Genomic DNA, 5,837 nt, shown 5'->3' with positions numbered 1-5,837 from the left:
TCTCTCCAGTATGTATTCTTTCATGACTGAGAAGAAGACTCTTCTGTGCAAAGGCTTTACCACATTGACTACATTCATAGGGTTTCTCTCCAGTATGTATTCTTTCATGACTGAGAAGAAGACTCTTCTGTGCAAAGGCTTTACCACATTGATTACATTCATAGGGTTTCACACCATTATGAATTCTTTCATGACTGTGAAGATGACTCGTCTGTGCAAAGGCTTTACCACAATGATTACATTCATAGGGTTTCTCACCATTATGAATTCTTTCATGACTGTGAAGATGACTCTTCTCTGCAAAGGCTTTACCACATTCATTACATTTATAGGGTTTCTCTCCAGTATGAATTCTTTCATGACTTTGAAGACTACTCTTTTGTGCAAAGGCTTTACCACATTGATTACATTCATAGGGTTTCTCTCCAGTATGAAGGCTTTCATGTCTATGCAGATGACTCGTCTGTGCAAAGGTTTTACCACATTCATTACATTCATAGGGTTTCTCTCCAGTATGAATTCTTTCATGACTGAGAAGATGACTCTTCTGTGCAAAGCGTTTGCCACATTGATTACATTCATAGGGTTTCTCTCCAGTATGACTTTTTAAGTGAGTGAGAAGACGACTATTATATGGAAAAGCTTTACCACACTGATTACATGCATAACGTTTCTCTCCAGTATGAATTCTTTCATGACTGAGAAGATAACTCCTCTGTGCAAAGGCTTTACCACATTCATGACACTCATAGGGTTTCTCTCCAGTATGAATTCTTTCATGACTGAGAAGACTATTCTTCCCTCTAAAGGCTTTACCACACTGATTACATTTATAGGATTTCTCTCCAGTATGAAACCTTACATGACTGTGAAGGCTTCTGTTCTCTGCAAAGGCTTTACCACATTGATTACATTCATAGGGTTTCTCTCCAGTGTAACTTCTATTATGTATTATGGGACATGCAAAGGCTTTATCACATTGCTGAGATTCATACCTTTTCTCACTAGTTTGAATTCTATTTACTTGATAAAGATTGTGACATGCAAAGCCTTTATATCTTTGATTATACTCACAGGGTTTTCCTTTCAAATGAGTTCTTTGGTGTTTTAAAGAGCAATCACTACTAAAGACTTTATCACATTGATTATATTCATAGAGATTCTCTTCATTAATGGGTGTTTGGTATGTTTGAAGATGCCTGTAATGGCTAAAGTCTTTGGTAGATGACTCACATTTATTATTTTCTCTTAACAAATGAGTTTGTTCACATCTTTGAAGAGAACTTGAAGAACTCAGAGTTGGACCACAATGACTGCATTCATAACATTTTCTTATACTGTGAGCCACACTACATGTGCACAGTGAACCAGCAGAGAGAGAGGAATTTCCATATTCCTGGTACTCATTTTCTCTAATGAGAGTTTGTTGCTGAATTTCCACTGAATTTGGAAAACCAGTTAATTGTAAACTTCTATCACAGTCATCATGTCTTCTCATAGTGGGGACTACCACATATCTTCCATTTGTTCTGAGAGAGACAGAAGTACAATGCTTCTTTCCATGTCCCTTCTGCTCACATGGATTGTATCCAGAGTGACAGATGACACACCTGCTAAAGGAAGATAACAAATAAAGGGTTTTCACATTGCATTTCCATAGTCGAACGTTTTTTGTGTGATACAGATGTGGAATAGTGATCCATGTTTCTACATCTCCAAGTCACTCATAAAGTGCTCCTCTCAGTAACCTATGCTAAATCACTCACTACAAGAAAATGAGGAACACTAGCTTTAATATGGAAGCTTTACTTATAAAAGGTCTTGGACATACCTAATCTCCTCATCAATGTGTATACCTTATATGATAAATGGAAGGCATGGCAGTAAGTGGATGGACAGTCCTACAACATGCCTCTCACATGGCTATGATTGAACCTGTGACATCTATTCTCACATTGTTTCCTTCTTTTGTCCTTAAAGGTGTTGGTGAAAATGTATGAATAGTGTGGTTACACATGGGGGTTTCTGACAGGTTTTGAATGCCTGAGTTTATGTGTCCTGAACGTGTCTTGCTAATTGGATGTTTTGAAACCTATAAGGCTTGTGACCTCAGATTGAAAGTGTGCTGGAGAATATCATGTGGTCTGCCACTACCTAATTACAGGCAGCCAGCTACCTGGGCAGGCACCATTTTGGCTAAGGTCAGAGAGAGAAGTAAATGACTTCACCGCCATCTTTAGGAAGGGTGACCATGTAGCCGGCCACCATTTTGATTAAGGTTAAAGATACTTCACCACCATGTTTAGTAAGGGTAACCACTTGGACTGGGACAACCAAGGGGACATTAGGTCTCCAATATTATTGGGTTAGGATATATTTCTGTTTGATAATTCCTGTCCTGTTCCTGTCTGTTCTCTCTTTTCCTGTCTGCTCTCACACACTGAACGACTACATAATGTCTCCAGGCAGTTTGTTCTGTTTGGTTCCTCCTCCTTTTGTCCCTCCCACCAGAGCTATCTCCACCGCCTCAGCCACCACCACCACCACCCCACCACCACGTCCACCAGCACCGCCACCACCTGTCCTGGCCTAAAAACCAGTTTTATGAAAACAGGATTTAAAACAATGCTGGTTTTGACAACTGATATTGAAACTAAATATTTTGCAACGTTAAAACTTAGTTTTGTCCTGTATATCTTAGGATCACCACTAAAAACTAATGACTGAATCTTCTTGTACTTACTAACATTGGTAAGCTGTAACTAATTAGGTAACTAAACTGTATGTTTAGACTTAACTTATATATGCCTTCAAATTTAAGCCTAAATAACATTTGTCTAGTTTAGATATACCTAACATTCTCAAACACCCTTAGAGATATGAGAATATGGCATTTAGTATAATATCTTTTTATGAGAGACATGCCAACTCCTGGAAGCATCCTGTATCTTCTCCAAAAAGATGGATGGCCACAGAAGAACTTCCACCTGGAGGCTTGCCTCAAATGTAACAAAGCCAGCCACACATCAAAAAGATGCTTTACACCTTTAACTGCTGCTGAGATCATCTCCAGACTATGAGTAGTTGGAGCATTGGGGGAACAATTGTGCCACTCTGCCAAGTCAAGTAGGCCAATCTCCCAAATTTCTACTCCACAAAGAATCTCTCAGATCCTCTACTCTTGGCATCTGAACAAGTGCTACCTCTGGGACTTGTCCCCCAGTGACCATAGAGAGACTTGGGACTGCCTGGGTAACTGGAAAGCTGGCTCACTCCTGCTCATTTACTTATCCTTCTCAGATCTGATGGTGTTGATGACTAGGGTACTAATAGATTTGCCAGTTGAACAGAACTCCCAATCCCAAGGCTACAAGCACCTTAGTAGTTCATTAGTAAGTTTCCTATAAAAAATACATACAGGTGTGCCTCATTCACAGACTCCATGGTACAGGACAAACTGGTTTCAGATATAACTTCAGAGTTCAAAGTTTTAGCTTTGATGAATGCAGTTTTGACAAATTGACAGAGCACTGATTACAGTCTTCAGGGGTCCTTAAATTTCTGTGGATTTTACTGGTCCAGCTTTTAGAGGTAGGTTAGCATTAGAGAGGATACAAAACCCTGCAGGCATGTTCACTCCCTCCTTCACTCACACAACCTCCTTTGTTCAGTAAATTTAGACTCAAAAATGTTCATGCCTTAACCCAAGGCCATAGCTTTTTTTTTTTTTTTGGTTTTTCGAGACAGGGTTCTCTGTGTAGCTTTGCGCCTTTCCTGGAACTCACTATGGAGACCAGGCTGGCCTCGAACTCACAGAGATCCGCCTGCCTCTGCCTCCCGAGTGCTGGGATTAAAGGCGTGCCAAGGTTTTTTACAATGACACCAAGATATAAATCTGTTCCAGTAGTTTTACAGACACCTGAAGGTTCCTGGGAAAAGGGTTCTGATACTTTGTAAAGAAGTCTGGCCTGATGGAAACTACTATTACTTTCCAGAGTCTAATTTGACCCCACCCATTTTTGAGCATATTCTCTAGATTCACTCTTCATTCCTGGGCCAAGGCCAAACCTGCAGGGGCCCTCCACATACACCAGCCAGTGCAACAGCTCTGAAGATGCAAACCAAGCAAGGGCACCAACTGGAGAAATACTAACAGGCTGATTTCACCCAACTGCCCACTCATAAAAAGCTCCATATCTCTTAACTCTTATGACACATTCACAGGATGGATGTTCTCCCAACCTCCAGAGAAACAGCAGATGCTATGGCTCCAGCACTCCTGGAACACTTCATCCCTAGATTTCACATGTCATCTCCCCACGCTCCTGGGACTTCACTGCTGGTACCACCTCTCCAGGCACAAGTGGGCACCTAACCAGCAACTGAAACCTTGTTTTCCAAGATGTCTTAATTAAGGGCATATCTGCCCTCATGCCTCACTCATTCACCCTTGACTCTTTTGTACAACCAAGACACTTCTCAGTTCCATTCTTTCTGGCAGTCTTCCTACTACCAATGGGTAGCCCCATTCACAGGGCCAGTGATAATATCAATTTTTTTCTCCTAGCCGCCTGCATTCTGTCTCCTCAAGAACAGATTCCTGTGCCTGGAGGTGGTGGCACACACCTTTAATCCCAGCACTCAGGAGGCAGAGGCAGGCAGACCTCTATGATTCAAGGCCAGCCTGGCTACACAGTGAGTTCCCGGAAAGGTAACAAAGCTACGCAGAGAAACCATGTCTTAGGGGAAAAAAAAAAAGAACAGAATCCTGAGGTAACCTGGATGGCAGCTATCCAAATGTTACTCCACCCAAAACTCCAGGTGAGCATGGGCCCACCCAAATCCCACCCACTCCCTCCCCACATCATCCCATGCCAGCAGGAAATAGAAAGACTTGAACCTGCACCCATATAGACCGAAAAAGATTGGGAGTTTGGAATCTCCAGTTCAGGGAGCCCCGTTCCACAAAGCCCACAACTGGCGGCTCCTCCTCCCAGGGATGTCTGGGACCATGCCCGAGCCTACTGGCTATTTAAGACCAGGCCCATAGATCTGCCATGGGTGCTCTCCTCTTCTGTCTCATGCCTTCCTGAGAGCCCCTGGAGTCCTTTGCTTTGCTATGCTCTGTTTATTAAATCAGGATTTATTAATTTGGTTTGATTTGACTTATTGTATCAGTGATGGAGGAAGCCAGCAACCAGGGATGTGATATTTATCATAACATACATATATGCAAGCTTGCACATGAAAAATACCTTCCATTTCTTCTACAGCTCTGACAATGTTCTTCAATATTATGGTCTTCCCATTTGTAACCTAAAATACAGTAACAGAAAATGTATGTGATATATTACTGGCAATTAGGCACACTTGAAATTACTATCTTTCATGAAACTTGCTACCATGCCTGATTTATTTACCAGATTCTCCCCCTTTCATATGCAAAATCATAGAAGACCACCAATCCAAAGAAAAAAGCTTGTCCCCCTTTAGTTAAAAAGTGACAGAAAGCGGGGGCTGGAGAGATGGCTCAGTGGTTAAGAGCACTGGCTGCTCTTCCAGAGGACCTGAGTTCAATTCCCAGCAACCACATGGTGGTTCACAACCATCTATAGTAGGACCTTGTGCCCTCTTGTGGAGTGCAGGGACACATGCATACAGAACACTCTATACATAATAAAAAAGTAAACTTTTTTTAAAAAGTGCCCAGCAGAAAGCTTCACATTCTACCTAATACAAAGGTCAGAAAAAAAAACAAAACCAGAATGACACGAGGTAGTTCCAGCATTCACATCTACATGTCTAGAGATGCCATTAACATAGAGATTCCAAGCACC

At 41.7% G+C, this 5,837-nt stretch overlaps 1 long non-coding RNA gene across 1 annotated transcript; it reads right to left on the bottom strand.

Annotated features, from left to right (window-relative positions):
• Window positions 1-1,220: 1,220 nt before the first annotated feature.
• LOC119087176 lies at window positions 1,221-5,505 on the bottom strand. Its single transcript, XR_005090620.1, has 2 exons — window positions 5,256-5,505; window positions 1,221-1,613 (listed from the first exon to the last, which is right to left on the bottom strand). It is a non-coding gene; the product is annotated as an uncharacterized LOC119087176 (long non-coding RNA).
• Between the last annotated feature and the right edge of the window lie 332 nt (window positions 5,506-5,837).

This window comes from Peromyscus leucopus, unplaced genomic scaffold (genome assembly GCF_004664715.2).
Source record: "Peromyscus leucopus breed LL Stock unplaced genomic scaffold, UCI_PerLeu_2.1 scaffold_1729, whole genome shotgun sequence".
NCBI lineage: Eukaryota > Metazoa > Chordata > Mammalia > Rodentia > Cricetidae > Peromyscus > Peromyscus leucopus.
Note: the sequence above shows the minus strand (reverse complement) of the source record. Positions and strands in the feature narration are given on the sequence as shown.